Raw genomic sequence first — 22,046 nt, 5'->3', positions numbered from 1 at the left:
CCCTTTGTATCCACCACAGCTCAGACCTTCACATTTACCCCTGCCCGAATTATTTTTCAACTAGTTTTCTTGCCTGCAGCATGCCTTTTTGCCATTTTTTTTTTACACCGGATACCACATCAGACCAGGTCAAGCCCTTGACTCACTATCAGCTAGCTTTATGGTTTGTTCATTTTGGGCCTGTTTTTGTTTGTTATTTTTATCAAAGAACCCCCGAGAATCTACAGCTTCTGTACCCATAAAAATCCACGTGTACACACATACACACACACAGTGCTATATATTCACAAGTCAAGTCCTTACTGTGATAGTCTAGGCCTTCTAATCACTTCGTTTTTGCCTTCTCTTTGGAATCATTCCTTAGCATCTGAAACTTACATTGACCTTTCTTGAATATGACTTGCTTTCTGTGACTTTAAACCTCTGTCTGGAACAGCTTTCCATGTTGGCATGCCTCATAAACTCCCATTCACCCAATAAGACTAGCTCATACCCTGTGGGAAGCCTCCCCATGCCTCCAAATCCAGGCTGGGTGCCCTCACACACCCAATACTCCTCTGCCATAGCATCTGCCTCCTTTCCTATGCAGGAAAATGGAGTTGTGTTTGATATCCCTATATGATTTAAAGCACATTACATTGCCAGGCACAAATCAGGTGCTCAGGAAATGTTGAAAGAAAAACATTCTTGGTTCTCAAAGCAGCTCTTAGCAAAATCGCTACTGTTTCCTTCGCTTGCCCATTTCCGTGTCTTTGCTTACCTAAAAAGGGGACAGGGTAACGTCAACTTATGCAAGACCAAATGATGGCTTTTTCTTTCTTTCCACTCCCATCTTGAGACAAACTGTGTCAGTCCTGAGCCCTAGCTGGGACTTCCCAAATTAGACACATACTTGAGCAGGCCACCAAGCTCATCCACTGGTGCCATCTATTGGTCAAAATTCAATCTCTATCCTTAATTAAGACTGGCAAACAGCTGATCGTTGACCACTTTAATCCATTCTGTTTCTGCTAGTAAGTGAAGTACTACCATGTGCTAGCTGTATGACCTTGGGCAAGTTGCTTATCCGTTGAGCCCATCTCTTCATCCCTGGCACATAGTAAAACCATTCAATAATAGTAGTCACAGTAATAGTAATAGTAATAGTAGTCACTAGTAATAGTAGTTGTGGTAGCTATTATAGATTTTATAAAAGAAATACGTTTGTAGACTGGAGTCAATGTTCAATTTATTGAACAATGACTAATTTATTCAACTAATGGATGATCCATCAGCCATATCTACCTGATCTCCCTGGATGGTTTACCAGTCAAAGTATCTTTGCAATATTTATCTCCATTGAAAACAAAAAAATTAAACATACCAACAACAGAGCCCTCGTTTGTCTTCTGTACCACTCTGCATTCAAATAGTACCAGAATCTCTCCCATAGTGTCCTCTCTTCTGTAAGCCAACTCTCTCCATACCCTTTTGTGTGGTACTGTCAGAAATCTGCGGACTTTGAGAAAGATAATTTGGAAACCACTGTCCCAAGGGTTAAACCAAGAATGGTTTAGAGGATTAATTAGTATTTTAATGTGTCTAGTGTTCCATTTAAAATCCTTGTTTTGGGTCCTAAGCTTCCAGCATTTCACAGCTCAAGAATTGCTTCAGTCCTTTTATAGCACAGATTATAAGGATTTAAAATCCTTGGAATCTCAATATCCTTGGTTTTAAAGTATTATATAGCATAGAATTACAAATCTTTAAATCCTCAGGGGTTTAAAGACCCTAAAACCTTTGGATCAGTAATTTTTAACTTTTCTCACTCCCCACTACCCCTCTTTATTACACTTGTGCTATTGTTTACTGGGTAGACATTTTATCTCGCTTTTCTCCCAGTCCCCTCTCTGGAGATGGTTTCCAACCCCTACCCCCACCCCAGTTGCTAAGTGATTGGAATCTACTCTTCTGACTAATCAGAACCCAATGTGAGTTATTTTTATTATGGGAATATCCAGTCCTTGTAGCAATTTCAACTCCAGGGTTCTACCTGAGGAGAAAAATCTTTAAGCAAAACACAGAGTTCTTCCTCCAGCTCCACCAGGCTATGCCATCCTTGTGCCCTGACACTTCCCCATCCCAGCTCTCAGTGCTTCCTGTTTTTCCTACCTGCTAGCAGTAAAGAGAGAGTACATTTGTTGAGAGCTACGCTGCGTTTGTGCTGGGCCTTGAAGGATGGGCATAGATACAGATATAGGAAGAAAACTTCTAGGACGAAGCAGCCTTATGAACTCCTTCACTGAACATATATGTATTGAGTACCTGCCACATGCTAGGTATAACTACTACATTGATTAATAGTATGGGCTTTGGAGGCGGATGAACCTGGATTCAAAATCCCTATCTCCCTCATGGTGACTATTCACTGGCCCAGTCCCCTCTGGTGTCAAGGTCAGCTCTCTGCTTTTTAGTGATCTCACTACACTCTCTCTAGTGCTTTAGTATATCATGCCTCCGCTTCATTTGAACATGCTTATTAAAATAGTTGCCTATGGTCTGCATCTGGACATGGAAAGCCCCCCTTCCTGCACCAGTGGGTATTACTGATCACTACTTTTTTTTTTTATGGTACCGGAGATTGAACTCAGGACCTTGAGCTTGCAAGGCAGTCAGCGGCACCACTGAGCTAAATCCCTGGCTCTTGATCCCTACTTTTAAGCCCTTCCCCACAACTGTACCTGTGTACTTATCTAGTGGGTAGACCTGCTGTCTCTATTCCTTCCCAGTCTCCTGCTGTAGAACAGTGGCCAATCCTTCTCCCAAACAAGTTGTCATGTGGCCTGAGTTCATTTTTTGACCTGTATGGAGCCTGGTGTTGGTTACTGTGACTTTGATTTATTCCCAACTGGTAAGGTTTACAACACCCGCCATGCAAGTTCATGAACCTAGGTATAAAAACCTAGCAAAGAGGGAAACAGTACAGCACTTGCCTAGGTTGCCCAAGGCCCTGGATTTGATTCCCAGCATTATAAAAACAAGACAAAACAAAACAGCAAAATGTAATTGCTCAGTAAGTGATGGTTACAATATTCACTCTTTGCCAGGAACTTGCTACACCCATTATCTATGACACTGTAATCACAACCATCCCAGGAGATAAGCACAATTATTATCCTCATTTATGAGCAAGAAAGCTAAGAGTTAAGAAGTTTTTGTGTTAGAAAAAAGGAAAAGAAGAAACAGAGGTATGAGTTCAAAAAGACAAGTTTATTTCAGAAGAAATCTGAGAGGGACCATTCTGGCACTAGAGACCAGACTAAGTGTGCCCCAACAGACTATGGGGTCTTTTGTAGGGTCATGGGGAGAGGGCGGTTCAGAGAGGGGATTGCGGCTCTCTGCTAAGAACAAGGCTTTCAAGAGCACAAGCAATAATGGCTGCCCAAGGACAAGGCTTGGGAAAGCACATTAGTGTCTACTATCAATAGCAGGGCTGATCATGTTGAGTCCCCAGGTGCAGCTGTGCTGAGAGGGGCGAGTTTAGAGGGGTCTCTGATCAGGATGGTAGTGGTCAGATTCTTTCATTTTGTACTTGGAATTGTTCACTCACATGGAGATTGCTATAAGCCTTACTAGATAGGATTAAACTCAAAACAGTTATCAACACCAGGACTCTGAGAGGTCAAAACAGTGAGGTGAGGCTACCCTTTTACAAAGGACTGGAAAGGAAAGGAGGCAAAATGCCTGTCAACTTGATAACCACAAAGGCATAGTTGTGGGTGAGTGTATAGGAGGTGGTGATACTAATTAGGGTGGAGAGGGGGTTTTCCCTGTCCAGAGAGGAACAGGCAATAGCATGACTAGGATAAGAGAATTGCTGATATGGGGCCAGGGATGTAGTTCAGTGGCACCACCCTTGCCCGGCAGGAGAAAGGTCCTGAGTTTGATCCCTGGTACCAAAAAAAAAAAAAGTTGATAATTCTTAAATTCATGCTAGAAGAGCATAAGCAGAAACTTTACATGGATTAACTCTAATACAACAACCCTGAAGTATAGATAGGTAGAGTTAGGGAATTCGAAACATGGAGCGCTTTTTGTTGTTTTGTTTATTTTGTTTTTTGAGACAGTATCCCACTATGTAGTTCAGACTAGCCTTGAATTCATCCTGAAGCCAGGCTGGCATCAAACTCCTGGTGATCCTCCCACTCAGCCTTCTAAGTGCTGGGATTACAGGCCTGCACAACCATGTCTGGCAGGAGCATTTTTTTTTCAATTTGCCACAAATCATACACTTAGTAATATGTGATGCCTTCTAAATGCCAGACTCTTTGCATATATTACTTCATTTACTTCTTCTACAGCCCATTTGTAAGTATTATCATTACACTACTTTGACAGGTTCAGAGAGGTTCGGGAAATCTACTCAAGGTCACACAGTTAATAAATGGCTGGGCCAAGATTGGACAGATGACAGCACTTGCCAGTGGTTTTACCAATGGTAAGTGACAGTGCCAGGATTCAGGGCTCTCTGACTCTAGAGCTTTCAGGAAGTGGAATCAGCAGGAAATGGTGAGGATTCAATCTGTGTGGGAGGGCAAAGAAGAAAAAAAGTATGTGAAGAACTTTGAGCCAGGGGCCAGGAGAAGCTGAAGGCTACTGAAAGGTGTCACCGAGGGAAGGGACGTCTGGGGGCCTCTTGCTGGGTAGAGGTGGGCTCTCACAGAACATGGGCTTTGGGCACAGGGTTTCCCTGGGCAAGGAGATGATAAAGAAATCGTACTTCTGTCCTTTAACACTTCACTGCTTTGGAGTAGAGTGAGCCTTGGCTGTCTATGCTTTCCTCTGGCTGTAAAGGGTGGACCTGGTGAGAGGGGTTTCTAATTGCTGAGCTCTTTCTTAGTGTGCCGGTCACAGTGTTGGATGACTCACACATTTTATCCAGAAGGATTATCACCTACCCCAGCAGAGTGGTTAAGGTTATCCTCTTGTTTCCGGACAGGAAGCTGGGGATCAGAGAGGTGAAGTCACCTGTCAACAACAGTGGGGCGCAGCTGGGGGCAAAGCAGGACAGTGTAACTAGAGTCCTCGCTCTTGCCTAGTAGGCTCCTCCTGTCCTTCTCCTTATTCTTGGACAAGCCCTGAAGTCAGGCAGCTTACAGGGGAAGCATGTAAACTGTCACACAGAGTCACTTCTGTTCCTGTTATCGGTGATACCTGATGCTTCAGATCAAGTGTGAATTGAAAGAGGTTAAGACAGAACCCAAGAACTAGCTGGAGTTTGGCCCTGCGTTCTTCAGTCAGTTTTCCTTCTCAAAGAGAACAGCCAGCTCAAAGTCCCCAGCAATTACACTAACAGCAGGAGAGGCAGCACTCTCTAGTGGCTGAAATCTAAACTTGTGGCATTAGGCCTGGGATACGGAGCCCCATCCATTCAGAAGACTCTGGGCAGAAAAGTTTAGTTCCTGGTGGTTGGTTACTCAGACATATTCTGGAATCAAATTAAATCTGGGTTCAAATACTGGTTCTCCTTCTTGTCATTTAAATGTTCATGAGAAAATTAGTCTCTAAGCCTTGGCTTACTTATCTATAAAATAGGAATAATAATAATTCCACAGGATTCCACAGGATTATTGTAAGGTATTTTCTCAGCCAAGCTGTGTGAATTACCGAGAAAGTAGCTGTATTCGTAGTCAGCTTGATTTAGCCAATCATTTCATGCTGGACATCATAACTGTCTGGGTCTCAAAAGGGCAACTCGTCTCTAGTCATTGCAAAGACTGGGAAATGTTGGTGTGTGCCATCAACATGAGTCCAGATGACAGCATCTGTTTGCAAGCACTGAAGGAATCGGTATGATAACAACTCAAAGCTCTCTGTGTCACTTGATATGACTCTGGAGGCAAAGAATGCAAGCCTAACTGTCAGTGCCAGAGGCTGACCCCTCTCATTCTTGTATATTGGCAACAACAGGACCACGGCTGAGAGAAATCGTGGAGCCCAAAAAACCCTCCCTAACCCCCATGTGACACCTAAGCCCTGTCGAGCTTGATTCTGCAGAGAGGGATTTCACTACTTTCTCCTGGAGTGCTGGATCTCTGGGTGGCACTGCATTTCCCTTTCTGCTGTCACTTGTTCTTCACTGTTTTATCACCATGGCAACTCAAGAGAAGGAGGCGGCATTGAAATCCACCCCTCCCTGATAGGCAGATGAGAACAGCAAGTGCATTCCCTCTCTAATGTTAGGGAAGCAGAATATTTCTAACCTCTCCGTGCTTCAGCTTTGGTTCATGGTGGAGAGCAAATACTGCCAAGTGTAATTTTAGGTGACTTATACTAATGTGGCCCTTTCTTTAGTTTTTCTACATAGGGCTTACTAATCTAACTGGTCTGAGATCGATCACTGGACCACAAATCACCAGTGAGCAGAACTCTCACAGTGAAAAATGATGAATATCTGTGGCTAGTCCATACCACTTGGTGCTACATTACTAGGTCAGGATAAATTTGTTATGAAGACTGTAGTCTTGCAAAGTCAGAGCGAGGGGAGTACTCCTAGCTGCATTTTCCAATCCACCTTTTAAACCAGAAACAGGGATAGAAAGAGGGGAGGATGAGGTTAGCAAGCTTACACTGAATTCTCAAATAAAATTTAATTAAAAATTTCCTTACTATTTTGTGATTGCTCCTCATACATATGGCTTCCTTGGTGGGAGGCCTTGAGGAGAAGGGTGAGTGATATGATTCAGGTATGAAAACTCCTCCTTGAGCTCACAATACGTAAGAAGATTTGCCTAGGGGTAGAGTTATGTCCCAGGCTGTGTCTACACTGGGTAGAAAGGGGATGCATGTTCAATTTCTTGAACGTCCTCTGACTCCTGAGGACCTGGGGAAAAAATTCAGTCTAAATTCAAGTTCTTTTAAAAAGAGTATGTTTTTTAATCAACACAATAATTGAATATATTTATAGAGTATACTGTGGCATTTAAATACATGTATATAACAAGAAATTATTGGATCAGGGTAATTGGCACCTCAGACATACCCTTGCTTTGTGTTGGGAGCATTCAAAATCCTATTAGCTATTTTAAAGTACTCAATTAATTGTTGTCAACCATCATTATCCTACTGTTATAGAACATTACAAGTTATTTCTCCTAACCAAGTGTACCCCAGGACTCCTTAATCATTCTCTCACACCCTTCTCAGCCTCTAGTAACCACTGCATTTGACACAGTAAAACCATGGCTTGGAAACATGCTCTAATCCAAAGCACTTGTATATCAAAATGAATTTCCCATAAGAAACAGTGGAAAGTCAAAAGGTTCATTCCACAATTCAAAAATATTCCTATGAAAATGATTGCAATATTATAATACAAAATAATAAAGAAAATATAAAATATGTAGAAAAAACCCCCAAGTTAGCCTGCACTTGCCTTTGAAAACCTTTGTGATTGGTGTGAGGAACAAAAGAGAGAGGAGGGTTATTATGTAGGATGACTTTCACATACTACTGGCATTGCAAGACAATGCTTGTTCAGTGTTAAAATTTAATGGAAGTGTTTGCTTCTCTTGTGGAACACATGCAGAACAAATTACTCTTAATACAAGGTTTAATTGTACTTCCATATTAACCTTTTTGTTTCCACATATGAGAACATCAGGTATCTGTCTTTCTGTGCTTGGCATTAAATTCAAATTCTACATTAAGCTTCCAGTTTTGTGTGACACTTCCATGGGCGTCCTTGAAATTGTTATCCTGGGAGGAGGCACTTTTTCTTGGGCTAAGAGTGAAAATTTTCCTTGTTGAAACACAACCATGGAAACTTGTTTAATTACCAAAATGTTCCTTGTAAAACCGTTAATAATAATTCCCATATGTAATAAAGGTTTAAAATAAAGTCATTCTTGGGCTGGGGATTTAGCTCAGTGGTCTGCTGCCTTCCTCACAAGTGCAAGGACCCAAGTTCGATCCCCAGTACAAAAAAAAAAGTTATTCTTCTTAGACTTAGCAAATTTCACTAATAGGTATTTTACAAGGCATCAGCAGTCTTTACTTGGGTATGCGTTCTGGTGTTGTCACTTATTATCTGCAGTATCATAGAGAAAGGATTTATTATCCTCCTCTCTAAAATGGGGACAATTTTTAGCTATCAACTTCATAAGTTCGTCAAGAATAAGATTTGGGTGGCTAGTGCTCATGTATGATGAAACCACTCTGCAAACTGTAAAAGATTATATAAAGTTGTATTTTAATAGACTATGACAGGAACTTCAGCATAATAACCTTTCAAAACAGACACAAGGCCCAAAAAGTTTTTGGACAAATCCTAGTAGGCCTGGCATAAAAGCCATTCAAGTAAATTGCTAGAGAGGTTAAAACTCATGTCTTCACTCTTAAAAGCAGCTGAAACAATTCAGTTTTTTTTTTTTTTTTTTGGTATCAGGGATCAAACTCAGGACCTTGCGCTTTTGAGGCAGGCATGGTGCCATCGAGCTAAATTTCTGTTCCCACAGCCCATATTTCTTGGATATTCCATTTCCTCATCAACTTGGAGAAGCTGTCCAAGATGCTCTGTATGTGAAATTGTGAATGTGGGACGAGTAATTCTGAAGTTTCTGGGAGCGGTGACATTTGGTGGTTTCCAATGGCAATGGCTTACAAGCTCTGCAGTTCATGTTATTACTTCAAACAAGGCTGCCTGTGCATTTGAGTAAAATGAACATTTTATGTCACTCTGAAAGCACTTAGCATGTTAGGGAAATTGATTTTTTTTTCTAGAAACCACTTTAAAGATTTATACTATTAAAACTCGTCCCCTCCAAAGAAAAGACTGGGAAATTTTCAGATGTTTCTCTAAAGTGGTAGAAAAGCAAATAGCCCATAAAAGAATTACCACAGGCACAAGAACAACATTAAAAATGGTGGAAGAAATTTCAACTGACCAAAATATTTGTTGAAACATAAAAAGTAAAATGAAGGCAGAGTCTTAGGAATAAAAATAAAATTATCAGATGTAGTATAGTTTCTTTTTAAGAAATTTCTGTGTGGAAATACTAATCTTTATGTAATATATTACATACTTTTTACATACACTTCCTCTCTTAGATATATACAAAACCATATGTGGGCCCATGAGGAGTTAGTTGAAAGGAGAATGTTGCTCTTCCTATGTGAATAGTAGGCAAGAATCATAAACGTAGATTTTGCCATATTTCATTACAGCTACTTTTGTGAATCTAAAGAAAACTGCATGCAGTTGATGATACCACAACTGAAATCAGATAGAAGACAGTAGGATTAAGAAGAGAGATATGGGCAGAGGATTAAATAATTCAAAACATTTTGAATGCTTACAAATACAGTATCTACAAGTGATTATGTTGGGGTGGTAGCATATGTGTTTTTATTTTATCTTTTTCCCAAATGTTCGGTAAAGGGCTTATATTATTTTTAGACTTTTAAATTAAGAGGCAAGACAGAGAAAAATAGACAAACTATCTTCAAAAGAGTGAAAACAAAATTGACAGCTTAACAAAACCAATAGAAGCTAAAAACAATGGGATAATCTTTTCAAAACACTAGAAAACAACAAAAACCCAAAAGTAACTTAGAACTTGGTATCCAACAACAACAAAAATCTTTGAAAAATCAAGGTGAGGGCGGGGATTTAGCTCAGTGGCACTGCAACTGCCTCACAAGTATAAGGTCCTGAGTTTGATCCCTGGTACTGGAAAAAAAATCAAGGTGAATACACGCACATACATGTGTCAAATTGATTTCATCAAAGAATCAAAAGCAATTCTATGGAGAAAACTAGCCTTTTCAAAAAATGGTGCTGGAACGACTGGACAGGCAGAAGCCGAAAACTAGCAAAACAAAACAAAACAAAACATCACCTTGAATTAGCCTCATACCTCACATAAAAATTAACTCAAAATGATATTAGTTCTTTTAAATTCCACATACTGAGATCATACAGTGCTTGCTTCTCTATGTTGGGTTATTTCACTTAATGACTTTCAAGTTCATATGTTGTTGCAAATGGCAAGCTTTTTTCTTTCTAAAAGACAGAATAGTATTTCATTGTGTATATGCGTCACATTTTCTCTACCCATTTATCTGTTGATGGGTACTTAAGTTGTTTCCATTTCTAGGCTGTTGTGACTAATGCTACAGTGAACACAGGAATGCAGATGTCTCTCAACATAATGATTTCAATTCCCATAAAAGCGATCTCATAGAAGTAGAGTAGTGGCAGTCAGGGGCTGGGATGGTTGGTGGTGGGGAATAAATAGAAGAAATGCTGATTAGATGACACAAAATTTCAGTTAGATATGAGAAATAAGTTCAAAAGATCTATTGTACAACTTGGAGACTTCAGTTAGTAACAACATATTCTTGAAAAATACTGAGAGTGGATGATATATATATATATATACATATCCATGTATATTCAAAGCATATATACAATAAATAGATATAATTTTGTCTGTGACTTTAAAAAGGAAATCAAAGAGGGCTGGAGATTTAGCTCATTGGCACTGTGCCTGCCTTGCAAGTGCGAGGTCTTGAGTTCTACATCCGGTACCGCCAAAAAAAAAAAGATATGCTAAACATGTAACAACAACAACAAAAAAGACACTGAAAAAGCTAACTCAAAAGGATCATAAGTAAATGAAGTTTTAAAACTTTTAATGATGTTCTTATCTCCAAATATGGTCACATTGTGAGGTATTATGGGTTGGGACCAGTAGACTCTCAAGTTATGACCAGCCTGACATACGAATAACTTGGGTTAAGACCGTAATTTTAGTTTTAACTTATGACCACCCTTGAGTTATGAACCGAATGCCTGCTGTTTGTGCTTCCAGATGGTCTCAGGTTCAGATTTAACCCTTAGAGTTCTGGAAGGAACATTACAACACCCTTTTCTGTGTGGGGTTAATTGAGAAATCCTGGGCCAATGTCTCTCTAAGGACACTGAGATCTGCCTGGAAGAAAGTGTGGCCTAAAATTATACAGGAGTGAGACTTTGAAGACAATTGACCAACTTGAATTGTAACCAGCCCTCATGAACAAATTGAGTTTGTAAGTCAAACGTCCACTGTATATGAATTTGAGAGGGACACAATACATCCCAAGAAACTGACAAGAACATAAAAAGATGTTAATATAATTAAACATCAGTGAAATATAATTCAAAACCACAATGAAATATTACTATATACCCACTATGATGGCTATCATAAAAAGGTAACAAGTGTTAGCAAGGATGCAGAGAAAGGGGAAACTTCATATACTATTGCCAGGAATGTAAAATAATGCAGCCACTTTGAAGAACAATTTGGCAGTACCTCAAAATATTAAACACAGAGTTATCATATGACCTAGTAATTCCACTTCTAGATAGAGAAATAATACCCAAAATAAACATAAATATAGGCATGAAAAGCCAAATACAAGAATGTTCATAGCCATAAGCCAGATTTGGTGGCAATGCCTGTTATCCAAGCAATCAAACTGCTGAGGTAAGAGGATCACAAGTTAAGGGCCATCCTGAATTGCAAAGTGAGTTTGAGGCCAGCCTGGACATAGTGAGATCCTATTTAAAAAAAAATGTTCACAACCACAATATTTACAGTACCCCCAAAGTGGAAATAACCCAAATTTCCACCAACAGAATGGGAAAAACACTCTTATATCCATGCAATGAAATATCACATCACAATAAAAGGCAACGTGCTGCTGAAACACTCTTATGAATGTACCCCACAAGTATAATGTTGAGTTAAAGAAGCAAGACACAAAAGAATACATAACATGCTATGACAAGAGGCAAAACTAGGGGCCGGGGATTTAGCTCAGTGGTTCTGCTGCCTGCCTCGCTGGTGCAAAGTCCAGAGTTCAATCCCCAGTACCCCCGCAAAAAAATTAAAAAAAAGCAAAACTAATTTGTGAATTTAGGACTTAGGACTGTGGTTATCTCTGAGGAGAAGGGCAAGGGATAGAAATTAGCAGGGCTAATTAAAGGGGGCTCTATATTGTGCTCTGAGTGGCAGGTTGCATAAGTGTGTTCACAATGAGAGTTTGTCTGACTTACGGTATTTATAGTAAAATAATTTGCTTAAAAATTCTAAAACACACAAGACAAATAAAGAGCAAAGATACTTTTCCAACCCCCATTCTCCAGCTATTCAGTTGTCCTCAGAGGAAATCACTGTACTATGCATCTTATGTTTCTTTCCAAATATACCCTATAAAGTAAATAGTTCTTTAAAGTTTTTTTCTTTTTAGATTATCATACTGTAAAACTGATCTTTTCATCTGGTGCGCAGTTGTGAGTTTTAACACAAGTACAGATTCCTGCAACATCTACCACAGCCAGGATATAGAAGAGTTCTATCACCTAGTAAAACTCCCTTGTGCTGTTTCTTTTTAGTTACATCCTCCTTTGTGCTAACTCCCTAATAATCCCTGACCTATTCTCTCTCACTATAGCTTTACCCTTTCAAGAATATTTGTCTTATTTTTATTATTGAAAATTTTTAATAAATTTGAAGAAAAATAAAACGATTATCAGTGTCGAATTTTTGTTTTGTCTTGAGACAGGGTTTTGGTAGGCAGTTCAGGATGGTTTTGAACTCACTATGTAGCCCACGTTGGCTTTGAACTCTCAGTGATCCTCTTGCCTCAGCCTCCATGGATGTGCAACAGCGTGCCCAGCTTTGGACATGAATTTTTGTCCACTTAAGTCAGAACAAGAACTTAACACTGAAAAGTAGATGCTGGAACTACACAACTTTTGGGCAGAAAGAACCATTCCTCACAGATACACACCAAGGGAAGTTATAGCAATTCTTTTCTTAAAGAACTTTTAAAATAAGGTTATATCTAGAAATAAACCCATCGGTTTCAATAAAGGTAAGTCTTTTCAGTAAATGGTACTGGGAATATTGAATATCCACATGTAAAAGAATAAATTGAGCCAGGCATGGTGGAGAATACCTGAAATTCCAGCACTCTGGGAGGCTGAGACAGGAATTGCAAGTTCAGCCTGAGTTTGGGCAACTTAGTGACTTAGCAAGACCTTATTTCAAAATAAAAAACAGAAGACCTGGGAATGTAGCTCAGCGTGAAGGCCTTGGGTTCAATCTCCAGTAACACCACTACAAAAACAAAAAAACCAAAAAACCAAAACCAAAATCAACCAAACAAAAAATAAGAAGCAGAAATTGGATCTTTATCTCACACCGTAGAAAATCACCTCAAAATGGATAAAAGAGTTAAATATAAGACTGGAAACTATAAGGCTATTAAATGAAAACGTAGGGGTAAAATTCCATGAAGTTGGTCTGGGAAATCATTTATTGGATATGAACCCCAAGGCACAGGCAACAAAAGTAAAAACATGCACATAGGATTGCATTAAACTAAAAGCTTCTGAATAGCAAAGGAAACAACCAACAGAATGAAGAAACAATCCATGGGTTAAGAAAACTATTCACCTGATAAAGTCTACATATCCAGAATATATAGAATAAGGAACCCCAAAACTCATTAGCAAGACAACAAATAATCTGTTTAAAAAATGAGTGTGCATCCATTTGGGCTGCTACCACAAAGTAATACCTTAGACTGAGTGATTTACAAACAACAACTTATTGCTCCTTGTTCTGGAGGCTCGGAAGTACAGGAGCAAGGGACAAGCAGATTCAGAATCTGCTAAAGGCTCACATTCTGCTTCATAAATGGTAACTTCTTGCTGAGTCTTCAAATACAGTAGCAGAAAGGATAAACAAGTCTTCTTAAGCCTCTTGTATAAAGTCACTATTTGGGAAGTTTGAGCACAGCCTGGGCAATTTAGTGACTTAGCAAAACCATGTCTCAAAATTAAAAAAAAAAAAGGTTCAAGTATGTAGCTCAGTATGAAGACCCTGGATTGAATCCCCAAGTATCCTCCACATGAAACAATCAACTCTTAATCCATATCTTAATAGTATTGCATTGGAAATTAGGTTTCAGCATATAAATATGACCAGGGGGCATAAAGACATTTCAGACCACAACAATGGGCCAAGGACACAAAGAGACATTTCTTTTTAAAAATACATAAATGGGTAACACAATGAAAAATGTTCAAGAACAGTAATCAGCTGTAAAATACAAATTAAAACCACAGTGAGATATTTGAAATTTGCTGTTATGAAAAAGCTTAAAAATAACAAGTGTTGGCAAGGATGTGGTGGGAATGTAAATTAGTATAGCCATGGAAAACAGCAGAGTGGTTGCTCAAAAAAAGAAAAAACTAAATTAGAATTGCTGTATAATCCAGTAATCTCACTGCTGGTTATATATCCAAAAAGAACTGAAGGCAGAATGTCAAAGACATGTATACTCTCATTTTCACTGCAGTATTATTCACGAGGATGTACAAATTTTTCCACAGCCAAGACATGTAAGCAAATGAAGTGTCCATTAATTGATGAATGGATCAAGAAAATGTGATACACATATGCATTGGAATACTATTCAGCCATATGAAAAAGGAAATTCTCTCATTAGTGAAAACATGGCTGAATCTAGAGGACATTATGCTAAGTGAAATTGTCAGTCACAGATAAACAAGTACGGAAGGATCTTATTTACGTAGAATCCAAAAAGTCGAACTCAGATAAGTTGAGATAGAATGGTTTGTGGTTTTCCTAACAATTTGTAAGGTTAAAAAAGAGGAAGTTCACATCGAGAAGCACTTGGGCTGCCAGGGGCTGGGATTGGGTGAGTGGAGGAAGAAATATGGGAAGAGGAGAAGTGAGTCAAAGGTTAGAAAGCCAGTTAAACAGGAAGAATGTTTTACTGATTTACTTACTGTACAGCATGAAGACCATTGTTAATAATAATAATTTTGTATATTTCAAAATTGCTAAAAGAGTACATTATAAATGTTCTCAAAGCAAAAATAAATGTTTGAGGTGATATGTCATTAGCACGATTTAATAATTCCACAATGTATACATACCAGTATATGAAAACATTACATTGTACCCCATAGATGTGTATAATTAGTGTCAATGAAAATAAATGAAAAATAAGGGTTTTTTTCTCCCCTACTGAAAATTGCTAAAGGGAAAAAAATGTGGAGAAGATCGCAGGGAAGAGGAACAGAAAATTTCTGGATGCCAATTTCAGCCCTATTTTAGTTTTCAATTTTTTTGTGACTTTACAAATTAGTGGTTAGACAAAAAAAAATGGTATTGAGAATTTAATCATTTTAGGGCCAGGAATTTAGCTCAGTGGTACCACGCCTGCCTCACAAGTGGAAGCTTAAGGTCTTGAGTTCAATCCCTGGTATTGAGGGGAAAAAGAATTTAATTATTTTATTCTAAATAAATTAATATGTTCATTGAGGTCCTGGGTGACAAGAGAAACGATTACCCTGGGCCTCTGAGGATTACTAATCTACGTAGATGAGAGCAATAGCTAACTTCAGTTTTTAAATGCAATCATGTGAAGAAATTCCTCCAGGAGTGGTAAGCAAGGAAATGAGCAAATCTTACTAGTTAAACGGAGATGTTTAGGGTACTATTAATTAGTAACTAAGGAGAAAAGTATTAACTCTGTAGTTTCCAGAAATAACAGGACACTAAAAACGCCATTTCCCTGGGGTGGGGAAGAACACGATATTTCTTATACAGATTGATTCTTTCTTTCTATTCCTTTTCTAACTAGTTTGAAAACATGACAGACAAGTTACTTTTCTAAAATGCAACATTAAAAAATTAGGTGAATTAGAGATAAAATTTGAAACACACGCCTGTAATGAAATGATAAGACTTGTTTATTGGAATTTCAAGGTAGCCTGGAAAAAAACATACACAGGGCTGGGGGCTTCTCCAGAGAAGTAACTTAGAGTGGGGAGAAGTTTACTGTGTTTCTTCAAGGGCTTCATGTAGGAGGCCCCATATGTGGAGAGTGAGGACATCAGGAAGGATATGAACTTAAGGGGATAACAAGAAGAATAAAGTTTAGGGAACAGTGAGATGGCAGATGGCCATGTACTTCTTGATGTCAACTTCCTCTTCTATAAGCCTCACAAATGTTGAGGAACTATATTAAAAGTATCACCATATGCTCAGTGTGCTTTGATTTCTTTTAGAAGATGAAGTGGAACAGGTTTTGGCCAAGTTCTTATTAGAAGCCTCACGAAGCCTATAGGCATTGAGAAACAATGATTCAGAAATACAGAACCCAGCGACAGAATCAGTCCTATCCTGCAGTAAATTGCTTCCTCAAACTAGAGTGGCTTCTGTTTTCTGAACCTGAAGACTGACCAACAAAACATGTGCTTGTAGGCAACAGTATTCCAAGAACATGGATTTATTGGATAACCTGGTTTAATCTGAAAGCAGTGACAATCCTATTAGTATTAGAAGATAGGATGCTGGTAATCCATGGCACACAATGGCAAAGCAGCTAAATTGTCATCAGTGTGTATTTGTAATGAAGTGACTACTGAAGGCAAAGTTACATGGATCAGGTAGTTGCAACTACAGATTATTTTGGCATTAGTAACTGTGAAGTAGATTTCTTCTAACTATGCAGTTTAAAGAAAGAAAATGACAGTCACAGGTTTAAAAGTACTAGCTGAAGAAACAGAAGATTATGAATTACTATTATTCTTCTTAAGAGATGAGGTCTGAATATGCTGCCCAGGCTGGCTCTGAACTCCTGGGCTCAAGTGATCCTCTTGCCTCAGCCTTCCAAGTATTTGGGACTTCAGGCATGCAACACTGTACCAAGCTTTTATTTCTTATTGATATTCACTTGACATTACTGAAACTTAGTCTGAGCCTATAGATTAAATTATAACACACATTGAATTTACAGCCTTACTGGGTCACTTCTGTGAAAGTAAGGATGGTTATTAGGGTAGACACCAAGAATAGAAATGGGGGCCAGGAGTGGGCTGCACACCTGTAATCCCAGCTACTCGGGAGGCAAAGGGAGGATTTCAAGTTTGAGGCCAATCTGAGCAATTTACTGAGACCACATCTCCAAATATAGCTCCGTGTTCACTGGGGTCAGTTCCCAGTACCTTATACATATATAAATGCACGAATGAATGAATGAATGAATAGGGGGCTGGAGGTAGACACAGATGGTAACTTAATACTTCACCAATGAGCTTTCCTTGCCAGCAGAAGCAGTCCATGTGCTAAGGCTGTTCACACCTTGCTTGAATACACTGAAGCTATTTTCAGGGAATGTTAACTCATGTACCACTTCTACCTGCGCTTACTGCTTCCAGACAAAATAACTATAGAGTCAGATGAGAGATGTGAGAGTATTCTCCAAGGATACAAATATAAAGTCTAAATTGGAAGGAGATAAGAATTGCAAGATTTTGATAATTTATGTTAGAAATCTGGAGAATGTATGGGCATGTACTGAAGATGCTTTACCATGGAGAAAGACAATTTTAGATTAGGCCAAATATATCAAAATCTGCACTTCCCATATAGATTTAATTACTGACTTGCCTAATTGGAAGTGGTCCAGTTGACTCAGTCAGTTGACTGAAGCCAAGGCTTAACATTAGCTCGTATTAAATGCATTTGAGGTGGCAGCTATTCCTTGGTATGATGTAGAAGAAATGCTCCAAAGATTTAAGGAGACAGGAACACTGGCATAAACTTGTGACACACAGCCTGCTTATCTGCATCCTAACCATGTCCCAAATATAGCCAAGAGGGCACTCTTTTCCCCAAGGCACTGAAAATTACATTAACGACAGAAACATTAGTATTCTGGAAACATGGTACAGTGCCTGCCTTCTATAGAGCATATGCTGCCATTACACAAATTTACTGTTTTTTGATGAGAACAATGGAACCTAGAATGGCAAAGACTAAGTGTTAACATATAATAACCAGAGATGGGGTAAGTATAGTTAATACAATAGGAGTGTGGCCAGAGAAGTAATCTGTATGTTTTGACTTACAAAGAACTTTGGTAGTGGTTTAACGTTCTTTATGCCCCTTAGATCAAAATAAATGAGCAGCATACTAATTCTTGATTTATATAGTCAAAATATTGCCATCTGGTGAACTGAGACCTACTTTGAATAATCATAATGTAGATTTATGGTTGCTCACAGTTTTATATTGAATCCATCTCAGTGGGTCCATCAATCTGTAAATACATGATCTGGTAATTTCTTAGTTCATAAATGAATGCATAATTGAAATAGTTACAACCAGCAAACGACAGATATACCACATTTGCCCCCTGACTAGTGTAGTAAGGGCTATTTATAGTAGGAAAGTTTAGAATTCACTGTATGTATTTATGTGGAAGCTAGGGTGATTTCTATCACATCTTCATTTAACTTACCCATTCAGCTTGTGCAAAAGGTAGATAGGTCTTGGAGAATGATAGTCAGTTGTCAAAAGTTACTCATCAATCCCAAAAAGGATTTTTAAAAAGCTAGATAGATCGTAAGGAACTGCAGAACCATGGAAAGATTAGGATTTTTAAAAAAGCCATAAAGAAAAGACACTGCCTTCAAAAGAAGACATGAATCAGGAATTAGAAAATCTATTTCTTAATGGGATGGGGACAGATGCAGTTCTGGTGACAGAAATGAAAACTAGAGCAAAATATGAGCTATAGGCTTCTTCCAGTGATTATATGCCTAGGAATGTAGCTACTGGAACACTCTGCCTTGCCTCGAGGGAACCAGTGCTATGGAACCTCCAGTGTCACATGTTATTAGTCTGCTTTAAGCCAAAGAAACAGATTCCAGCTAATAAAAGCAGACTTTACTGAACAGTTTTGCACACAGAACTAAAAAGTGCTCCTGAAAGGGGCAGGGGGATAAAGCCTGGGCATTCAAAAGCAGTGTAATTTCTACCTCAGAAGCAGTGTTGATGTGAAGATGCCATAATTTTCAACAGAATGTACTGAATTCTCTTCCTTCTGGTTTGAGAAATTACAGATAGACGGGGCTGATTATTCCTTCATCACACGGCTGTGAGGTACAGGACTGATCAGAGGCTGGTTAGGGTCAGGCAGAGGATAGGTAAAAGCATGGCATGAGGGAGTTCTTTTTGGGCGATGTACTATGCTATATTCTAATTATGATGGTGACAGGTATACCTGTATTTAAAGTGTAAACTAAGAAGTTAATTTATATGTATATATTTATATATAAGAATCAGTTTACTTCCCCCTGTATCCTCTACCAGTTTTCTATAAGGTCAGGTGATGACAGTTTACTTAAAAATTTAACCCAAACATAGCATGTCAAGATGGGATTGGGCCTGAATCCGGAGGAGTGAACATCAGCTGTGGATAGATTCACATTACTGACAAACTTTGATCTTCTCTTAGGAGATAATGGTGTACTTTTGTTTATAGGATGGAGATTTGTGTTAGGACAGCCAGGAGCAAGCCAATATTGCTATTAGCTTTATTTAGAAGACAAAGGTGTATTGCATGGAGAAAGAGCTGAATGACATACATAATGACCTAGACTGGTGTTTGTGGTGGGTAGAATCTGATGCTAGGGAATACCATGCCCCACCATTCCCATCTCCTGATGTTTACGCCTTTCTGTACTTCTTTTCTTTTGTGTATGGGCATGACCATCACTTGCTTTTTTTTTAAACAACAGAACTCGGTGAGGGACTGAGGTGCCACTATTGTGACTATATTATTTTTTTATAAGACACTCTTGCTGATAGACTCACGCTAGACTCTCTTTGCTGGCTTGATGAAGTGGTCACTTTGGAGAAGGCCACAAGGCAAAGAACTGTGGATAGTCTACAGAAGCTGAGGGCAGCTGCTAAGAACCAAGGGACACTTTCAGGAGGTGAGAGCAGCCTCCAATCAACTACCGAAAGAAGCTGGTGACTCTACACCTATAATTATAAGAAAATGAATTTTTCTTGAGTGAGCTTGGAATAGGACTTTTTCCCAATTGAGCCTCTATATGGGAACCATCCTGGTTGACATGTTGGTTGTAGCCTCGTGAAATCCTAGCCAAAGTCCCTAGCTAAACTGAGCCTATAGTCCTGACCCATTGAAATGATAAAGTAATATATATTTTGCTAATTCTTTATACAACAATAAAAACCCCACATAGAGTGGTCAGGGTTGATTCTACCCTCTTATAGTGCTTTCTTATAGTGGAGAGTCTAAAAAGGTAAAAGCACATTTCCCAGATTCCTTTGCAACTATAATTCTAGGCCAGTGATGGCAAACATTTTAGAGACCAAGTGCCCAAACTGCAACCCCAAACCCACTTATGTATTGCAAAGTGCCAATACTGCAATTAAACCTGAATACTAAAGCTTTAGTTTAGAAACAACTCACACACTAACATCTTTTATCTTAAAAGAAAAACACAATAACAGAGCTTTCAATGATACAAATAGCTTTTTATTAAGAGGTAAAAATTTGTATTTGGCATACTTTTGAACAGTTACTATGATCTTTGCTGTCGTGTGCATGCTGATAATTTGTCAAACCTTGGCTGGGGCAACTTGGCTCTTGTGCTGACAGAGAGGGCTCTGCGTGCCCACTGTGGCCCGCATGCCATAGGTTTGCCACCACTGCTCTAGGCCAATGAGAAGCATACACATGAGACTTCAGAGGCAGAAGTGAGGTGGAGCTATGCTTCTGCCACCTCTGCTGGTAGACATGGCTGTGAAGATGTCTGGCTGCCCTTCTGTAATGTAGTCACAAGCTTATGAGCGCTGAGAGGCAGGGAGCATGGACTCTAATTTGCTGGTGTAAATCACAGTGGGTGAGCATGGCTCCAGAGGTAGCAGCAGTAGTGCTGGCTTTTCCTTCTCATAGAAGGAAGTAGCAGTTTTCTAATCTTAGAAGAGTTAGCAACTCCTTGGGTGACCGGGTAGTGTTATGCCTTTGGGATGTGTTCTTAAAAGCTCAATTCAGATAGCCTTGATAATTATGTAAGTCATTTAATGCCCAGTATTAATCTTTTCCTACCTAATCTAAGTAAGTATAAATTCTTTTCTTTGCAACTGAATCATAATTGAAACAGAAGGAAAGTCCTTAAGTGATATCTGGTTAAGTGTAAATAAAACACATCATAGTAAATAATATTAATCTCTTTAAGCAAATCATTTTCATGTTTAATATGAGATTTAAAATATTTATTCTTATAAAGAGAAATAAAACCACTTTATTACATTTAATGTATAAGGTATAATGCACTGGTTCAGTATGACACAACTACATAAGATTTTTAATATTTAGAACAACTCATCTGCTTAACAAAGTAGCAGCTGTAAAACTATATATTCAGCTTGTTTCTCCTGTAGACTCAGAAAATAAATTTTTCTTTTTAACTTGTCATTACAATCTTTTTGCAACTCAAAAATCCCTTTAGTATTCAATTTTACTCAATCTAGGTTAAAACACAATACTCAGTAATCTTCATCATCTTGACTTTAAAATAATGTAAAGTATTAATAATATATGCTCTTAAAAAGTATTCTTTGTAAATCCAACTGACAAAATATTCAACATAATGTCTTTGTGCATAAGCATTGACCGCATATCTTTCTAGAACTATTGTAGCATATTTAATTTAACAATCACTGTATAATAGCAGATGTATGACAACTTTAATACAAACTATTATCTAAGCTTTTAAAATTTGGATATATTTCAGCAAATCATTTCCAAATAAAGGCATAGATCTTACCAAATATCTCCTTAAGTGGTAATTTCCTTGAAAAGACAAGGTGATCAAATTATCTTAAAGACACGAGTAGTAAAGGGTTTGGTCAAACCCAATGTATGAATTTTCAAAGGCTCAATATGAAACTTCTTTAAGTTTTCTGAACATATTGTATGGTGACAAGCATCTCTGTGTTTGGCTTTGTTCACAGTGGACTCTTGCCTTAAGGCTCACTATTACCAACTCCTGCTTAGAAAAGATGACATCTTGGGTCATTCAGGGGGGTCTGCCCTTTCACTGTTACATATCTAGAAAACTCAAAGGACTTAAAGCCAAAGGTTTTTTTTTTTTTTTT

This window comes from Fukomys damarensis, unplaced genomic scaffold (genome assembly GCF_012274545.1).
Source record: "Fukomys damarensis isolate Sample0158 unplaced genomic scaffold, DMR_v1.0_HiC HiC_scaffold_39, whole genome shotgun sequence".
Taxonomy (NCBI): Eukaryota; Metazoa; Chordata; class Mammalia; order Rodentia; family Bathyergidae; genus Fukomys; species Fukomys damarensis.
The sequence above is the reverse complement of the archived record's forward strand: the minus strand, read 5'-3'. Positions refer to the sequence as shown.